Source organism: Cygnus olor, chromosome 3 (assembly GCF_009769625.2).
Source record: "Cygnus olor isolate bCygOlo1 chromosome 3, bCygOlo1.pri.v2, whole genome shotgun sequence".
Classification (NCBI taxonomy): Eukaryota; Metazoa; Chordata; class Aves; order Anseriformes; family Anatidae; genus Cygnus; species Cygnus olor.
The window spans coordinates 66219645-66239651 of record NC_049171.1 but is presented as its reverse complement, the minus strand read 5'-3'; the positions used below and the strand labels follow the sequence as shown (position 1 = coordinate 66239651).

Sequence of the window (20007 nt, the reverse complement as noted above, 5' to 3'; positions counted from 1 at the left end):
TGATGATTCTGCCTCTTCACAGGGAGACTCCATGCAGGGTGCCTGGAGGAGCTCAGCAGTAACCACTTCTCCCACTGCATTTCTGCAGGCTTTGCGAAGCAGCAGGCTCAGGTCTGCTCCTCACCTGGCCTCACTCCAGGGCCCACTGCACCTTGCTGAGCTCAGCTGCATGCTGCCGCAAGACAAGTCTCTGCCCCTTGGCAGTGGCAAGGTTATGGTGGGAGCAGTGACCCATGAACCTCTGTCCATCACCAGAGAGAAAATCCAGCTCCCTCTGCAAAACAGACTCTCTGCCTTTCAGGTAGAATTTTTCTCTCTCTGCAGAGGCAGCTGCTGGCTCTTTGCTTCTGCCAGGTTCATCAGGAACCCAGCACCTGTGACCAAAATATAGTCCAGCCGCTTCCACCCTATGGCAAGTACTTGGATGCACAGAAGAAAGCACTGGTACTTACCTGGAAAATAAATAAATAAATGAGCAAATAAATAAATAAATAATGTTAAAATGAAATAATAATTGTATTTTCTCAAATAAGTAGAATTAAATAAATATTTCATTTTTCTCTTACCTTTTGGACATGGGTGTCTCAAATACCAAAATAAAAACAAAAACAAAACACGTTTCCACAATGGAAGATTGTTGGGATGCCTGAGATCACATTTACATGACCAGCAGCATTTGCTCTGCTACATCTCGTCTTCTATAGAAGAAGCTATCCTCCTTGCAGAATGTATTCAATATTTAATGACCATTAAAGCATCTTTTTTGAATGTGAAGTTTAAAAATGGAAAGCAAGTGCTTAGAATGAAGTAACTGAAGAGAAGGAAAGTATATAGACATTCTGTTCAGGTACATAAACTCTTTATTTCTGATAACATCTTTATTTTTTCCACTCCTGGAATGCATTGTTATAGTGTGTGTATAAACCTGTATGTGGACATTTGTGTGACACTGATCAAGGTATGTGCCATAAAAGGACTTACTGAGTTTAATTGGATGATTTTTGACTAGTTTGTTCAGATCTTGTTTTCCATCTTCTTAAAGACCTGAGATCTATGAAACAAGTATCAGCAGTGGTTCAAGAGGTTTTACATCACCAGAAGTTCCAGTGCAAAGGGATTCTTCTCAGAAAATCCAACTATAGTATTATGCCTTTCCTAGTATCACATGTTCAAGTAAATATGGCTGATTTGTTCATCATCCCAGAGCCCTTACTGTGTTTTCTGACAATTGTGTCTGTACGTGTAGCAGTACAAACTAGTGGTTATTACACAAAAAAATGGTTGGGATTGCTTCCTAGAAATTTGTGCCTAGTGGTTTAGCTGTGGTAAATACTGTTGAATAAAATAGTTTAACATGATCTTACATGTCAATGAAAACTGGGATGAGTGTAAACTAAATTTTGTGGGTATCTAGCTACTGGTTTTCCACTTAACTTGATCACCTTCAAATAATAATAATAAAAATAAATAATAATAATAATAAAATAATCAGATTGGTGGTACTGTATTTTAAAATATTTTAAATGAAGTAAGCAGTAGATAAAAAGAACCTCTGGGGACTTACAAAATATTTTCTGTAGAGCTACATATAAGACTGTGTTTATTTATTTTGTGGAAAGCTCTGATCTGAATTACTGCCCTATCATGTTCAGCAATAGAGAAATAAGAAAAGAGAAGGTGAAAAATAGATAACACTTTCAAAGAAGAATTTTTAATAAGCATATGATGGCAAAGTACAATAGATTAGCACAACATAATGTGTCTTGTTAGAAGACTGGAGACAATTTTTAATCTCTATGATAATGGAACAGCAAATCTAAAGCACAGATGTAACGGAGGATGAGCCAATGTTGAGAACTGCCTCCTGGCATCACAGAGAAATAAATCATAAATGTAATGGACAAACAGATTTAAGACAAGTTCCACACAAATATGTGGCAACCATAGTTAGAACAGAAAGACTGCAGACTTCTGAGTGATGCTTCAAAGATCATGCACAAACTAGTATTTTAATGTCCACACAGAGATGCCACAGGACTTCTGCCTCAAGTGATTCTTGGTGATGAAAGGGGGCTTTCCTACGATACTGTCATAGTATTCACTGGGGGGCTCTGTGCAGACTGCTGTAAGAGAATCCTTTTGTTAATTCCTCATTAATGATGTCCACATGAAGAGGCAGATTAGCAGTTACTCCTGTATTAGACCTGCAATGACAAATAGCACTGATGAGCAAGAGCCATTTAAAACTTGATTTATTGCTTATGTGCTATTGAGAGATGATGTGCTGCTCTGATTCAAGTACAAGGCCAGTCCAACAGCTGGTAAGATTACAGTGCATTTTCCCAGAAAGGTGAAAGTTTGGTGCCTTCCTTGCTGATTGAAATGTGTGTTACTTTCTGCAAATACTTCTTCCTAAACATGTTATTTCCAAATAACTTTGTTTTTCTTAAACCACTCTACGTCTTTCTTACAAGTGCAATTTTGCACATGCATTGTCTAGAATTTCCTACTTTGCTCTTAATTATCCATCAGCCACTTTCTCCCTTATTAATTAATGCTCAAGTTTTAGCAGCAGCTTGAATCGGGTCACTGTTCACATGTTGAAACAACAGATGCAAAGGGTTTTGTGAGTGACAGGATGAAAATTAGGCACTGTCTTGGCATGGAGCTTCAGAAAGATGTTAAGAAACCTCTCTGCATTTCATGTTGGAATCTATTCCACATCTCTGAGTACTGTATATACTGTACAAATGCTTCATTTTAAGTCTGCCAACATTGCCACTCCGATTTGTCAATCCTGGAATTCTTTTTAGTAAGTGCTACAAATGTACGACTCATCATTGTTATTATGTTCCATTAGAATATTTGCCAGTTTTGAGTTCTGTCAGATATGTATGATAGCATTTGATGAATCACTTCTGAAATGATCCACTACAAACAACATCCAATTTCTTGGAGTGCTTTCTACCAGTATCGATAAGTATCTAGGGTTTAAATGCAATCCCGCTTCTATGCACTCAGTCATACTGCTTATTGCAAATGTTTGGAATGAGGTTGGTATTGGCTACTTAATTAATCGTCTTGGCTCATAATTTTTTCTGTCACTCAGGGATTCACCAGTTTAATTTCATGATGATATTTTGTTAGAGAAAAGGTGGCATATTCAGTTGCATGGCTGATTTGGTGACCTGTCTCCAACATCAGAGTGCTTCAACTACATCAAACCTTCATTTGTACTTGAGACTTGCATTTCTTTCACTTGTATAGTATTTTCTGCATCTGGGTTACTGCAACAGACAGGACATGGCTTCGTAAATATGCATACAAACTCTCTTGAGCAAGTCATTGATCCATAAAATGTCCTGTAGAGCAAAATATGCAAAGCAGAATGCCTCACCCTGTAAACATACTCCTTAGGTACTGTCTTGTGTAAGTATTGGGAAAGGGAAAGAAGCAAAAATTAAAAACAAAAAAGAGGGAAGGTACAACTTCTGGAAATATCTTTGCATTCCACTTTCTGTTGGAGCTGAAAACATTTCAACTAAAAGGTAACAGGATTTTTTTACTGATATATCAAAATGAAGTCAACAAGGAGCTATATTCTACAATACACTCTGAAGGCACTACTTTCACCATATCCTACTCGCAATTATACAGTCAATACATTTTTTGTCACTTTCTTCTTGCTAGGGAAATTTGTCTTATTTTCAGCTGATCATTTATTCATTTGTATCCATTTCGCCTCACTGTGGTCTGGAAAAGACCTTAGACTTATGATTCTTATTCATCTATTGCATTACCAAAGAACCGAGGAAATATAGCAAAAGACCGGTTTCCTAGGCAGTGAGGCCCTGCCCAAGAATAGATCCAAAAGACCTACTGTCTGAATTTAAGGTGGCAGCAGGGCAAGGATATAAAAAGATGACAAATAAGGAAATCAGCTTTGTTTTCTGTAACAGAGAAGGAAGAACCAATAAAGGGATGAATAAGAATCCCTTTTGGCAGCTCTTTGGAAGAGAGGTCCTAGAGAGGTAGGAGAGTAACCATGACAAGTACAAGAGGTCAAGGAAGATGACATTTTAAAAGCATGATCAGCTGTGCTAAGAGTATCTGAAGGCATAAAGAATTGAGAAAGACTGAAAAAAAATAGAGGCTAAAAATGCCCAATTTTTAGTGAGTGTGTTAATTCAGTGTTCTGTGAAGCATGTTAAGGCTAAAGGGTGCTACAGAATAACAGGGTATCAGACACATCTAGGAAACAGATTTTTCCCTAATATTGATTCTGAAAACATTTGAAAACTTTCTACTTGTTTTAAATCCCAAGTGCTTTATATGGACAGCTGAAAATCCAGCAAAATGAAATACATTAAGGAAGTTACATATCTTTATAAAACAATAAATAACCTCCTGTCTTTTCCTTACTTAAAAAATTAATAAATAATAGTAAAAAAAAATACTTACTTAAATCTCTCTGCTGCCATATTACTCTTTCTGTCATTAATTCTTTCTGCCACCCATCATAGTGTTATTATGGTGAAGAGCTTTCCATGAGCAATTCCACTTCTTCCACTATACTAGTATCTCCTCTCTGAGAACAAACCTAGATAGCCTTCTGCACTACAGAGGAAAGCATTTCTGACATATAAACTTACCACATACCTGTGGTGTAATTTAGATCACAATCCAGAACAAGATCACCCCTTCTAAATATCATTTTCTTTTCCCCAAGGTTATGGATTTAACCTCATAAGCTTTTTTTTTCTTTTTTTTCTTTTTTTCTTCTTTTTTTTTTCCCTCAAAGGGCAGCTCTTTAACCAAGAAGTACTCATAATTCTTTTCAAGTTCTGTCTAGCAAAGAGTATGAAATAGAAATGTAGAGTGCAAAGGAAATGTCTCCAAAGAAGGAATAAAACATCTCCTGTACAGCTACTTTAGACCACTAAAATATACCACAGGCTTCTCCAAACAGTTCTAGCAGATTTTAAAGCTACTGCCTCCTGCAATTTAGCTTTGAGAAATTTCCCTTCAGCAATTAAATTATACCTCCTTTCTGGCACAAGGAGATATAATTTTCACTCCCATGCCTTGATATAACTTAGTTATGCTGTGCACTCATCCAAGTTATATCTCAAGTGTTTGGGTCTTGTTGAAACAAGACAGAAATCTAGGAGTTCTTACTAACTTGTAAGGTGTCTCAAGGCAACCTGAAGTTCCCCAGCTTTGTTTTCGCCTTTCTCCTAGCCCCTTGCTAGCTACAGTTATCTCATTGATAAACGGTATGTTTAAAACACAGACCATTCAGTTACCTAGCAGACTATAGTCCCATTCAATTGATGTTACATCTTTCAGTTGAATCCTTCCGGCTTTCACTTAGAGTTTTTACTTCTTCTTTTGGTTTTCTCCTTATTCATTGAATCATGTTACTGCTTCCCCTTTTTACCCATTTTTTTTTTAAATCTAATTTTCTAGTGTGCTGCCCAACAGCCTACTGCTTATTCCTTCACCAGCTTCAGGAAGGCATTTATAACAGTAAATAAGCAAGCGTGATGAGATCAGCAAGATTAGGACTACAGGCAGCCTTAGAAATCAGGATAACTGGGCCCTCAGTCACCAAGTTGATCAGCTAGGTCCCCGACTCTCTTCTTCAGTCAGTGCAGCATACAGCCCTTTACGGTGAAAAGGACCATAACTAAGAATTATCATAGCTTTGAAAAGGGAGGGGATAGAAAAGAAAGCAGCAGCATTTTTCTGGATTTTAACTCAGGACAATCCTGACTCTGTCTCCAGACCTGATCTAATCCAATATGATGGGTCATTCCCTGGGACCTTCAATCAGTCAGAGATACCCAATAGTGGGATTTGCTATTGGGCACTTTCACTCAGCATGTATTCCTCTCTTTCTCTTGCTTTAACTTTTTTTCTGCATTAAGCAAGACAGACAGTCTTGTTTCAAATCCAGAGGCAAATGCACTTTCCATCTGCTTATAATTATGTCTACGAAAAGAGGAGCTAAATTAGAGGCAACAAGTGCAATGGGAAACAGCAACACAACAGCTGAGGTATAGTGAAAAGTCAATCATTATCAGGTAAATGGAGTAATATTGTCAAATCTCTATAAAGTCCAAAGGTCACGGAACATCATGGTATGTATCACAGAAAAAAAAATCAATACTTATATCTAAACTATCCATTTCCCATGCCTGGCATAGGCTGTCAGCACTGTAAAGCCTTGACGTAACAGCTCATATTAGTTTTTGAAAGTGGTATTGCTAAGCAGCTGACTGAGATTTTGGACCTGCCTGCTTTGGAAAGTACTTACTATTTAGCTGCTGCAAGAAAACTTCACAATGTGGAAACACATCTTATGCTTGCAAAAAACACTTATGTCATTCTGGTGGCAGTATAGCACACAGAAATCCCCCTCTAAAATGTGAAGAGATCATATACTTCACCAACACAAGGGTTTCGAAACTTTCAAGAACAGATAAAAGCATGAAGAAAAAAATACTCTTTGAGCTAGGTGAAGGAATGATCAAAGTTCCCTGAACATAGAAATAGTTCTGTCATAACCTCAATCTCAGGCTGAAAAGATCTGAAGGTAACAATCACGTATATCTGCACACAAATTAACATGGTATGTTCCATACAAATATGCCATCTCCAAAGAGCATTGAGCAACAAGACAGAGCATTTAAGAATCAGAAAATGTCAATACAGTTGAACTATTATTGTAAATCAACAGAAGATACAGCTTCTATTAAATAATTCATGCAATAATGAAATTAGCTGAAGGAGTAAAATTGTCTCCGGTAGCTTATTAAATAGACTGCAATCAAGTAATCTTATCTTGCCAAAATGTGATCACAATTTAAAATTCAGCCAAAAATAATATCTGGAAGATGCCAAGGAAAACAAATGATTACCATGAGGCTAATAACCATTATTTTTTTCATACAGTTCTGAAGATCAGCCATAGAAGAATAAGAGTACAACTGTCCAGTTCAGCCATAGAAGAGTAGGATTATAACTGTCTAGGAAAGATTTCAGTTGGAAGAAGCTTTGGATCCAGTCTCTCATGCCCTGTGAAAGATAAAATTAGAGATGAGACATGGCTTTCTGAAATCCAAATCTGTTACAAAAATGTGAATAAACAAAATGATCTGCCAACTTTATGACCCAGATGAAAGCAAAAGAAAAAAGAAAAAAAGAAAAAAAAAAAAAGAAAGAAAGAAATCTGAAAAGTAAGGTGAAATGTGCCTAAGAATTAATTAGCTGATTGATGGTGTCTGAATATGCCATACGCTCAAACTAGTGTCTCACTAACAATGTACTTTATAAACAGACCAACAGACCAGTTTGCAGTAAAAAAAATATATATTTGCTTTTCTATTCTCCCAGATTCATGTTTAAAAACATTAATTTTTCATTATAATGAAGTATTTCACTGAAAAGAGTCTCAGGTGGAAAAAAAAAAAAAAAGTCTTCCATGCACAGTGCTTGACTCGGATTAATATTCATCGAGTTTTATCACTTATGCAACCTTGGTTGTTCACGCAGCATTAAGCTGGACTACTGACATTTCAAAGGATTTGCCAGGTTTTTATAAACTGACTAGAAGTTTAAGGAAGCAGTTTCTTTCTCTTTAGCTGCATTTAATATCTTATAAGATTCCTTGCAGAATCAGATGAGAATGTTTGCTGACTGCAGTACAGTTTCAGTTGCAATGGATAAAGCAAGAGTGATATATGAATGATCAAAGGTCCACAGACATTTTCTTCCGTTCAAATTAAACTGTTCACAAAATATTTCTTTCAAAGATGAGCACAGACACAGGTATTTAATGTAATAGATAGGACAAATAATCTCTGTTTTCAAATGCCAAAGACCAAAACAACAAAATCCTCATAAACTTGGATTGATTTGAAAAATGCATTGGATATTCTCAGATTGAATCCTGATTGAAATATATTCTGTTTTACACCACCTGTATTTCAGAACTATAATAATTTTATTTTAAAGGATGCAAGTGTTGTAACATCAAATGTCCATCTTCAGTAAGTAGGAAATGGAAAGCAGACCATCTCTAGTTCAAGACAGACAGACACAGGAAGAAAGTACTGTATATAACTGAATTCTATTGTTAGACAGTTTGTAACATTTAGATAAGATATTGGCAATTCACAATCTATAAGATACAAATAGAACAGGGTAATTTATTTACATTTCAGAAAAATGAATTTATCATATTTCTGTGTCTGAGCAAAAATATGAGTCATATGTAATTAATAGTTTCTAACAACAAAAAAAAAAATCCACATTCCTATGTCAGACCAGTTCATCTTGACATTTCTTAAATTTTTAAGACCTTTGGGTTCAAGGGCTAGAAATCTGATATGTGTTTTGTTGCCAAGAAGGAAATCAAAAAGTCATTTTCTTTTCACCCCATTTAATAAAAATACATTGCTTCAGGGATAGGACTCCCTCACCTCTCTCAGAGTGCTTTTGTCCAGAAATTTTAGAGCCATCTTGTTACTGTCTTTTTAGCCATTGATTATCTCACAAGATCTGCATAGCAGAAAACATCTAGACAGTACCAGGGGAGAGGAGGACCTCAGCATAGGTCTCAATCTCAGGTGGTTGTCCTGAGGACCTGGTTTATAAGGTGTCAGGCTCACGGTTGTACTCTCTCTCATCTGCAGATAGCATTTAGGTAAGCTATTTAGTGCTACAAAAGCTTTAGTTCTCCTAAAATGTAACAAAAACTCCACTAATCATAGTGAAATATTTCATTTGATCTGAGATGAGGTTGTTTGTTTTTTTTCAATTTGCTTAATTTTTTTTAATTTTTTTTTAAGGACTGCTGAAGAATTTTTACAATTCTATTCACAAGTGACCTTCACTGAAGCTTTATACCTTTCTCAGTACTCAATGAAGCATTATTTTTTGCATTTGGTTTGTTTTTCCACTAAAAAGAAAAAGAGTCTACAATTGTAGAACTGCATACTTCAACATTCAAGTCTGCATGGTGACAAGATATTGGCTTTCCCCATTGTCTGCTGGTGGAACAAATCACTGTCAGGCTCATACATCAACTACTAGTCTGCCAAAAAAAGTTTTCTTCCAACATCTGTGGTTGTGCATTGTTTATGAACATGTGAAATATCATAAGGCTTGTACTCAAGTGTTTAATTTGGGTTTACTAATATTAAGTGGAACGGGTAACCTTTGGCAGATGTATTCAATTTACAGTGACATTAGTAAACTTAAAAAGCCTGAAAAATACAGATGAGTAAAAGTCCAGAAAACTGTTACAGTATGATTATAAGCAAGATTCACTGGTTCATTAAATCTTTTTTACTGTGTCACATTTCATGTGACCACATATTCATGTAGTTGATTAAATATTTTCTTAAAGTCATGCATTTATTTTGAAACCATATAAACTGTGATCCTAAATTTATATTTAAAGACGAATTATTTTGGGGGGACTTGTCCCACCTGAAGAAGTTAGATGTTTAATATTAAATTCTTAATATTGTAATATAAAGGTAATCTCTTTTTATTGACATATTTCTTCAGCAACAGCTGTTACATGTTAAGTCAGTGTTTCTCAAATTAGTTTAAAAGTTTTATTAATCAAGAATAATGTTCAGTACTGAGTTCACTCATGTCTTTATGCACAATGAGCAAAGACAATTTCTTTAGTGACAAAATAAATGGTCATTATCTTCAAGTACAGGGAAGAAAATGGACCTAACCTATCAGGCCCTCTACAAGCAAAACAACTCACAATTTATATTCTTTTGCACCAGAAGTGAATATGTCTTTGCAATACATTTTACCATGGCAACTAATGGCATTAAAATATCCTGCAAGCTATGCAGAACAGAAAAGCTAACTGCCAGCTTTAAAAAAAATATTGCCTAAAATTAGTTGAAGTGTATTTTAGGCAACCTCCTGTGTATTTCAAAATATTAAAAATCATTGTTTATTCCCAGTTACCACAAAGTGAACGGTCTAAAAATCAGCCATAGTTAGAGTTCATTAATTCACATACTGAAGTGTTAACTCAATTTATATTTGCCTGATTGTTTAAGATAATTGTAACTTGCGTCTCTGAAAATTATTTCACTCGGTTGTAATCTGAGCTGAGTTTGACCAAAATAAAATCTTTTTATAGTGAAAAAAATAACGGCTTTACTTACTTGTACTTCTGCTTCAGACTGCCCTTTTTCCTTTTAGCTAACTAATGCCAAGACCCATGTGTTTTCCTACCTATTCCCTTATCCTTTCATTCTCCATATTCATTTTCATAAGCTTTCTGCCTTTTCATGCCTGATGCATATTTTAGATCTTGCACCAACTCTTCATAAACAAGAGCTCAGTAAGCCACCGATCACTGAGGTAGTACCAGCAACAAACATCCTCAGGGAAAAGCCTGGTACAGCTCTATCTTACCATTTCCTTTGCAGATAAGAAAAAAGCCATTTAGAGAATTCCTGCACCTGCACATAAGCAAAGCTGATATGATTCTTCTCAGCTTCACTCTTGGGTGAAATAGCTGAGGTGGAGCCACCAAGTTTCTTGGTCCCCAGGCAGGGACACCATGAGAAGGACCCATGATATATGTGCTAGGACCTTCAGGTTCCTCCTTCACAATCCTTTGCCAATCCTTCTGCAAATAGTTTTGTTTGTTTGCGTGACATTAAAAAAATAAAATAAAAAAATAGAAAAATCCCATTCAAGTCTTTCACAGTATTTTGATACTTTTACTGCCCCCCCAAGCTTAACATGAAATGCTTCTGCACATTAAAAGGACAACACTACAGTTTTCAGAATGCTCTTAAACCTCTCAAAGGAGTTCCATGGAAGGCTGGGTTGATTGCAATTTTTTTCCTGCCTAATCATGTTTTCTTTATGCCTGAAGTGCTTCTAACACTGAAGATTATGTTTAAGCTAGAGTACATGGAAGAGTGCTTGGAATGCCCCACAGAAACATAAAAGAAGATTGTTCAATGAGCAAGAGGGGAGGGAATGAAAAAGCTTGGTAGAGACATGGATTCCTGACCGAATGAGGTTGTGTGTCTGGTATGTCTGGAATGCTTAATATCCAACACACTGGGCAACTGCTGCTTAGGGAAACATCTGAAACCATAAATATCTTTATTACAATAACTGACCTTTCTACAGGTTTTAGTAGAACTGTGTAGAGCAAAAATAAGGTTCAGTGTTTATTTCTACATTTATATACCTAACATTGTTACAGTGCATGTATTTAGAAACGAAAGATTTTCCTGAAAGTTCTTATTTTACACTGCAGAGAATTCATGCTCTACCAAATATATGTTCAAGGTATTCTCTGTACTTTTACTGGGAATTTCAGTGCTTTTAATTTATCATATCCAATGTCTACACAATAGAAATGTATTCAGATACCCAGTCTTATATAAAATACATAGTTGGCTCATATACTCTTGTTTTATTTAAACATTAATAACACATATATGCACTATGGGTCCAATATGGATGTTTTAATAGCATGTCTAAATCTCAGACAGGAATGCTCAAATTAGTACTTAAATCCACGGAGTGGGCATTTACATATCTAAGCATCCATGTAAGTAACCAAATGTGCAATTTGGGTATCCTATTAAGGTGCCTAGTTTTGAAAATTAGGCTGACTTCCCGGCATTTTTGGCAACATGTTGCATAGTGATTCTGGCAAAAATGCAAGATTTTAATTCAACTGCACTGAGAGGTTTCTGATGGCTTGCTTTGGGGAAAAATGAAAAAAAAATACTGTTCTATAAATAGATTTTACTCTACTTTTACTTTCAATGTTTGTCATGGTCTTGCAATTGGGTATTGAGATAACAACTGAATGTTACTGCCTGAAGTCCAGCATTCTCATGAAAAAAAAAAAGAAGTTCTAATGTCTCACAGCATATATTGAGGTTTGTCATATTTTAGTGTGAGGAATCATAAAATGCAATATCAAAGGGTGCTGCAAGTTCAGTACCCACTGAAGCAAAGGAGTTAAATAAGCTCTCTGTTTTATGGACCCTTAAATTGTAAGTGATGTTCTGTGTTGCACATTGTGAGTACAGCTATGAAACAATATATGTAACATTTTTCTAATTCTCTATAAAATCTGAGTAGGAATCTGAAAGCCCGGTAACCTCAGTGGAGCGAGTGCACCATAAAAGCATCTGCCAGACAACTGTAGTCAGAGTAGGTGCATTAAGATTACCCACCACTTTGGAGTATTTACAGTAATGACCACAAAAGTAACATGAGCCATCTTAAAAAAGGTCTTCCAAGTTTATTATTTTATAAGGAAAAAAAGTATCTTTTTGGCCATGAGGTCTGAAGTTTTCCCTCTTTCTTAGATAAGGAAAATTATTCAAAATAAAATGATCCTAAACTAAAGTAGAAAGCATAGAGAAAATAAAGTCTGATAGATCATAAGGAAATGTATGTCGTTGCTTCCATTTCTTTTATAAAACAGCAGTACCTGTTTTGTGATAGCAGTGCCAAGATTTAGCTAGATTTCAGCTACTTTTAAAGCAAACCTGATGCAATATGTCTTTTTGGGCCTTAACATTTTTAGCACAGACCACCCATTTATTACTGCAAGCTTTTGTTTTAAGTTTGTATTTGAGACCTGGTTAAGTATTTAGGTGTTTGAGAGGTTATATCTTTTTTTCCCCATATCATATGGGAATAAAGCATATTATCCCTCCCTGCCAAAATTTGCCTGTACTAGAACTGTGTATTTCACAGCTTATGTCTTGTCAGTCTAATAGGCACATTAAAGATAAATCCTCCAACTCAGATTTTGCATGTTTTTGTATATCCTAAATTGTTGTTGGTCTTTATCAGGCTCCAGGTGTTTTCAACTCATTTACGATATCATGTCATGCCTTTTGTAAGTGGCTTTATCATTTTGCTTTAGATATAATTTCCCTTTCCAGTTGTAAAATCAGTTTCTTCCCTTTTTTGAAACAACTCCATTCTCATCACTTATTAAGTTCTTTGTCTTTCCTTTTTTTATCACCCACAACAAATGTACAGTTTGTATAGCATGGGTCTACACTTCAACTTTCAAACCTCCCTGTTTTATATCAGAGTTGCACTTATTCATATCCCACTGAAGACTGTGAGCCATACATGATGTTGTTTTTGCCTTCTGTATTTGTAAAATTTCACAGTTACAGCAGGATGCAAACTAAAATAAAAATCATAACAAAGAGAATGCTGACATAGGTGTGCACTCTTTATATGAGTCAAACTGACAGTCAGGCTTCAGGTTGCTAAAGCACAATGCTTCTGTGTCACCTTCACTACAGTCATTTTATCTTTATTTTAGTTTTTGTAAAGTATATCTCATCCAAACGTTCAGCTTTTTTGTTCTAGTGTTGAACTGGAGGAAGAATCAAGTCGACAGGAAAATATTTTGTTTTCTGAACTGATGTTCCTCTGATCATAAATCTGAATACACCAGCCCATGCTCATACAGAGATCCAGCTTCTTCCTGAGTTTCTTCTATATTAGTAGTTGAGTAACATCTCAGAAAAACACTGGATTTTGTTCTGAATTTGGCATGTGCCTAACATGTTTGCCTGAAAACTTTATTTTCATTTCTCTCATTTTCTTTTTGTTTATTTATAGGATTATGCAAATCATTGTTACAAATATCTATTACTTATTGTGTATATTTTTTAACTCTTGAATTAGATCAAAAAGGATTTAACTATTCCAACAGGTTTGCACAGCACTTCCTAGGAAGCACTGACAGTTTCCATCCCAGAGTGTGGACTCGATGCATTTCAGCGCATCTTTTCACTTTGAGGCAGTTGTATGCTTTCAGATACAATAAAGATGCCATTTAAAATACTACTTTGTCAAGTAGCAACCACTGAGTAACAGCTCTGCTGTTTAAAACTGACTAACATACTGCAGAGAGAAACAATGAAATTGGTGAACTTTTGACCTGAAGAAAAGCATGTGTCCTTTTTCCTGTTGCAGCAAAATGCCCTCAAATTCCTCAGAGGATCCCCTTTCCAGTTAAATGAATGGGTATAACTAACCTTGAATGACTTCAGTTAATTACAATACAGTTATGACGAATGTGCCCCATTATGAAGACAGAATTAGTAAATGAAAATTTCTTCTGCCTAAAACCCAGCTTTTCTGTAAAAAGATTACTTAATATTTTTTCCACAAATTCTGTTAAATAGAAGGCAGGAGGAGCAAATAATCTTTCTTCATCTCCTCCAATTACATATTTGTTAAAATGTATAAACAGTCATAGTCAAAAAATTCTGAGTTTTCTTTTTTTACCCATCCTGTGTACAGAGCAGTTTCTCAGCTACATCTGAGTGTGCACAGTCCGCCCATCGCTTGCACCTAGAGCTTGCATCAGACTCATAGTGAACTGCAAAATGAAACCCAGAAAAACCTGTATGAATAACTGTGAACTGTCGTAAGAAATACACTGTAATGTTATCACAGGTATCTGTGAGAAGGAAATTGAGCATTCCCTAATATTTTATGGACCAGTATAGAATTGGACAAAATAATTTTGATAATTCAATAGTGTGGTGCCATACCCCTCATTTGCAACCTCTGATTTTCCTGCTTACTCTGTCATGTCCTTTCCTCTACATTCACTACAGCATGTCATAACAAAAAGAAGGTAAATACTATCAAGGAAAGCAACATTTTACCAACAGAGGCTTCTAGTATATAGGAAAATTTTTCTTATGTGCAGAATAATTTAGTATTTATTACATTTTCTGTAGCATAATATCAGATGAACTACACTGAAAAAATAGCATAAAGAACCAGAAAAGTATCTTCTCCTGAAACAAAAGCTGCAGCTTGCATCTCCTTCTGTGGTTCATAAGTGCTTTTCCTTCCTCACTGGCCATTCCTTTTTCCTACTTCTACCTCACTGCCTGCATTGCTTGAGTAGGAAGGAAAGTATATAGCTTCAGGACAGGAAATTATAAGCCGTGTTCCCACTGTTTACAGAATTATCACAGTTCCAACAACTAACTTTCCTTAAAACTTACCAGCTGAAGCAGTCTGTAAGGTTTTCCCCCAACTACTCTGAATACAGCTGTAGTTAGAATACTTTCTATGGATATGGGTCCTATCTCTAAAGTCTTTGCAGGCATATATTAAATTGCTGTGAGTAAAAAAGATTAACTTTTGTTTCTGTATTCCTTAAATGTAGCAGTGGTAGAAAATGGGGAAATAGAGCAGAAAAGCAGGCTAGAACACACAGGCTAGAAGCACAGAACAGAATAATTGGGTAAGGTGCCATGGGAAAAAAAGGGAAGGACAACATGAGAAAAAAGAACTGAAGAATAAGGTTGCAGTGAATAAGTAAGAAACAGAAAATTGTGAGCAAGGGAGAAGAGAGATGAAAACAGGAAGGTAGGAGGATGAGAGAGGAATAAAATACCAGATCCTAGATCTATGCAGAAAGTAGTTGATGGGTAGTTTTTATTTTATTTTGTTTTATTTTGTATTATTTTTGTTTTATTTTATTTTAATTTTATTTGACAGTCAGAGAGTCTCCTCACTTCTTTTAAGTCAATTTAAGGCTGAAGTTAACATTGCTGGAAGAAGAGACTTAGAAAGTTCAAGCAACATCAAAGAGCAAGACTAACTCTTTGTTTTATATCCAAAGCTAATATTAAAGAAAATTGGGAAGTACAAGAAATTTAGACACAAAAATACAGTGAAATCAATATTAAGACTAAGAAAGTTTTGTACAAAACACATTATAGGCTGAAAAATCAATTTTGGAACTTTCAGATACACTATAATGAAATATTGCTGTTGAATGGAAGAATACTCCCAACCATGGAAGTGTAAAATACCTCCTTTTTCTACATAAAGAGATACAGTATTGCAATAACTGTGAAATACTTACTTTATCAACCAGCATTAGGAAGACAATAAAATACCTCTATACCACATCTAGGAATATTACAGAGACTGGTAAATATGTGCTTAGAGGATATTCTATGAAATAGCTGCAGAAGAAAGAGATACTGAATTGCTTGAACTGGAAAAAACATGTACTTTATTAACTAACACTAGACAAATTGTGAAATACAGTAGTACACATACGGAAACACAATGAACTAAAAGAAGTACAGAACCTAATCCTGCCTGAATTTATATTGAAGTGATGCAGTTCAAGAGAATTGAGCTATTGTGGAATCACTGAGTGGTAAGCAAAAGAAAAAAAAATCCCATTGAGTATATATTATTTAATCTTAGAGAAACAATAAAAATAGTTTTGGAAGCTAAAAATACCTGCTAAGCATACAATAAAGTTCACTTTTGAAATATTAAATTTTAATGGCCTTTCCATGAATCTTCCTCTGACAGCTATACAGTGAAATGTTTGTGGAGCTGCTGAATGTATTCCAAACAGCATTTGTTTTTCTAAAGCTACAGTTACTGTTGTAGACCAAGTATAGTCATGGATAGACTGCTTTGTGCAATCCTTACAATGAATTTAAGTGTCATATTTTGCTGCAGCAAAAATGGAAGTGACAATAAATAGTTTTCTTGTCCTAGTTAGAAGAGAACTCATGCATTCAAGAGGGACAAATTGTGACTATTCTGTATGCTGGGTTTGAACTTTGGATGCTCTTCTATCAGGAGAGAAACCTATGGTGGAAAAAAAATAGTGAATTTGAGGATGTATTGTCAATTCCTGATTTTTATTGAGAGCTTTGTGCTACATGGTAATTTTTGTAGATCTCAGCTCCTGAATTAAAGGGATTATGTGAAAATTTCTGTTTTCTTTCTCTTTTTAAAAGTATCTTGTTTTTGTTGTGCTACAAAATGCTTCAAACCCAAATCTTAATTTAGAAAAAAAGAGGCAAATATGAAGAAATACAAATATATTCTTTTTAAGAATTTGAGGGGAACTGACTAATAATCCTGACTGCCTACCTTTGGTGTTATCCTTTCTTCCCCTCAGTAGGTTATAAAAATTCCTGGTCAGAGAACTTCTCACAGACAATAACTGGACTCTAATCACAAGAAGCATTTGTGGAGAGGGAAAGTTGCACTATTTTCTATAATACATTATTTCTTATTAAATACAGGTTTTTCTGTTTGCACTCACTGGCAAAACTGCATGCTTCTGCCTATGTTTAAATAACCTGATCTATCCTCTAATAGTATGTTTTGCCCATTATTGTGTTACATAGTCCTATCACGGGGAAAAAAAATTAAAAGAGTAAGAGGCAAAAAGGTCTTGGTCACTATAGATTGCCTAGGTAGACACAGTCTGTAGTCAAATCTATTTGACCTTCAAGCAAGGGAAAATTCTGTGTTGGGTACACTTTCCTTGGGTACACTTTCCATCTCCTTACCCCCAAATTCCTGTGATGAGAAATTATGTGTTATTATTCAGTTCTACAATCAGACTGAAGGATAGCGGAGACTGCAAGGGCAGCACTGTTCATTTAAATACATATTAGACTTATCACAATCCACAAAATTCAACTGCATTTGAAAAGACTTTTTAAAGTATTATTTTGCTGAATTCATGAAACCCTTATAGAGCACAAAAAGCAGCAGTGATCTGGACAAAGGGAAAAAGATTTTCCAAGGAGTGAAGCGATATCAGGACATTAAGAGAGAAAATAGGTTTTTCATGAGCTAACAGAAGAAACAATAAAGAAAGGTTTTGTGATGAAAAGAGAACTGCAAGAAACAGTGCAGGCAATGCTTAAATTAAAATGCATCTGATCTAGAATTGCTTTACCCAGGCTCTCCAGTGCCGATGCTCACAAAAGATCTCAGCTGTCCTGGGGGCACTCAAATGCGTATTTCTTCCTCTGAGGGCAGTCTCACCTAAGGGAATAAAGCAGCTTTCAGAAAGAAAAAAATGTCCTTTACAGCACAAGCAGCAACAGATTGTTTGTCACCTGAACAATTTCCTCTCAGGCATGGTAACACAATGCACCCAGGTTTCTCAAAGAACATATTTCATGGTAGAGCTTAAGACTAAGATCTGTATGTTTACCAGATCCTGAAAAATAGTAGCATATCATGAAGACTAGCAGTGGACAGGAATTTCCCACCTCAATCTCTTCAGTAGAAAGAAGGCAGAAAGGAAGCTGATGGGTTCACCTGGGCATGGGAACTCATCACTTCACTTCTCTGACTGCAAACAAATGTCCAAGTCCTATTTCCCAGCCTCCCTTGCTGAAGCTGCTCCCTGTAAAGCAGCTCCAGCTGCCCATGTGCCATCTACAATGTGAAAACACCATATAGAAGAAGCGTAGAAGTCTGCAGTGTAGAAGTCACCAGTAGCATGGAAGACCAAGGCTCAGTTTTCTGCTACTTTGCTGGTCAGCTCCCCTGGAGGAGAGAGAGACCCCTCCTGAGAAAAGTCAGCGTCTAACAGCCAGGGCATGAGAAGGACATGTGGAAAGTCAAGAGGTGGGTCTTTAGCCTGAACCAAGACAGGTGTTTTTGCTGAGCTCCCTTGTCATAGCACTGTTGACTACCTCTCCGACTTTTGTCATTATTCCTACCCTGAGCCTGCAGAATCTTTCTCCAAAAGGCAGGACGAAAGAGAAAGTTTCCACTGAAGGTTTTAGGTTTGATGAATCATTTTTTTTATGATGAAAATACATTTTCTCACAAAATTCCTGGCAAGCTCTAGTGGAGATACTATTGTCTAGCATATCTGTCAGACAGCCCTCCTAATTAAGCTATTTTTATACAAGATTCTGGGTATAGTTTGTGAATCACAAATCTTATGACTCTAGTTACATATCACCACAGGGAAATTCTCCCAGAGGGAAATTATAATACTGTGCTCCACAGCCCAAAATTGTTATATAAAGCATCTACTCTTCCATATTGGAACAGTCTGTCCTACTATCTTAGCAGCCTTTCAATTTTCTCAAAACATGGCACAAAAAGGAGAAGACTGTATGAACAGAGAGGCATTTGATCAAAGCTTTTCATGTGTTGCTGGACGTAGAAGTATTTCATAATGTAGCAGTTAGACATATTCATATCAAACATATGGAGACGGAAAAGGTAAAATGAAAAGTAAGAAAGTCTGATGTTTATTTGAAGTAATAGCAACGGATGTAAAACCATGTCAAACTATCATGTCAGTACTTCCCAGGGGGTTGAATTGTTCCCTGACTTCTACACCATTTATGCTCTATTAACAAAACTTAATTGGGTGATGAAAACATTTAAATGTTTTTAGTCAAAACTCAAGTGCAATTTTGTAAGAGAAGCCTTCTAAAAGTCACACAGTAATTATTAAAAAATAAATAAAATAAAATACAATGACAGCAGTTACATCCATACCTTCTTAGAGTCACCTGTTTTTCACCCCACCGTAGAATAAAAAATTGTATGATGAAAGTGGAAGAAGAGTCTTGGTTGGTACATTCCAGCTCTGGCATGCATCATCACGAACAAGGGTCAGTTTGTCATAATACCACCCTCTCCACATTTGACTCTTGCTCCAGACTTGTTTCTATTTTCAAAGTGGCAGCCAACAATAATTTTATAATAACATTACTGATTTTGCCATTACCATTACTTCCTTTCCCTTCTCAATTCATTTCCAGGGCCTCTTTCAGTCACCATAAAGGTCATCCACCTATTTTCTCATGTTTTAGTGTATAAGGCTTATGGGATCACCACTGTTTTATTGTTTTCTCTATCGATTCTTCCTTTCTAAAGGATGGCATGCATCTGAAAACCAAAAAATTAAGGCTCACCATAGGAGAAAAATCACTTTAACAGACCTCTGGACGTATACGTCTGTACAGGTTTTGTTTACCACTAACTCTTGTTCATCTTTGTTCAGCTATAGAGCTATATTAATGCCATGAACATAATCAACAGCAAGGAGGAAGCAGGTGCATTACAGCAACAAGCCCTTTAATGTGTTGTGCCTGAAGACTACTTAAGAATTGGTCAAAATCAAGGCAA

At 35.9% G+C, this 20007-nt stretch overlaps 1 long non-coding RNA gene across 2 annotated transcripts; it reads right to left on the bottom strand.

Moving 5' to 3' along the window:
• Window positions 1–1695: 1695 nt before the first annotated feature.
• On the bottom strand, window positions 1696–19515 carry LOC121068269. 2 transcript variants are annotated; one of them, XR_005818768.1, is made up of 5 exons: window positions 19375–19515; window positions 17804–17892; window positions 14344–14437; window positions 6924–7080; window positions 1696–2204 (listed from the first exon to the last, which is right to left on the bottom strand). It is a non-coding gene; the product is annotated as an uncharacterized LOC121068269 (long non-coding RNA). The 2 variants fall into 2 exon arrangements; XR_005818767.1 differs by lacking the exons at window positions 14344–14437; window positions 17804–17892; window positions 19375–19515 and adding an exon at window positions 10506–10751.
• Between the last annotated feature and the right edge of the window lie 492 nt (window positions 19516–20007).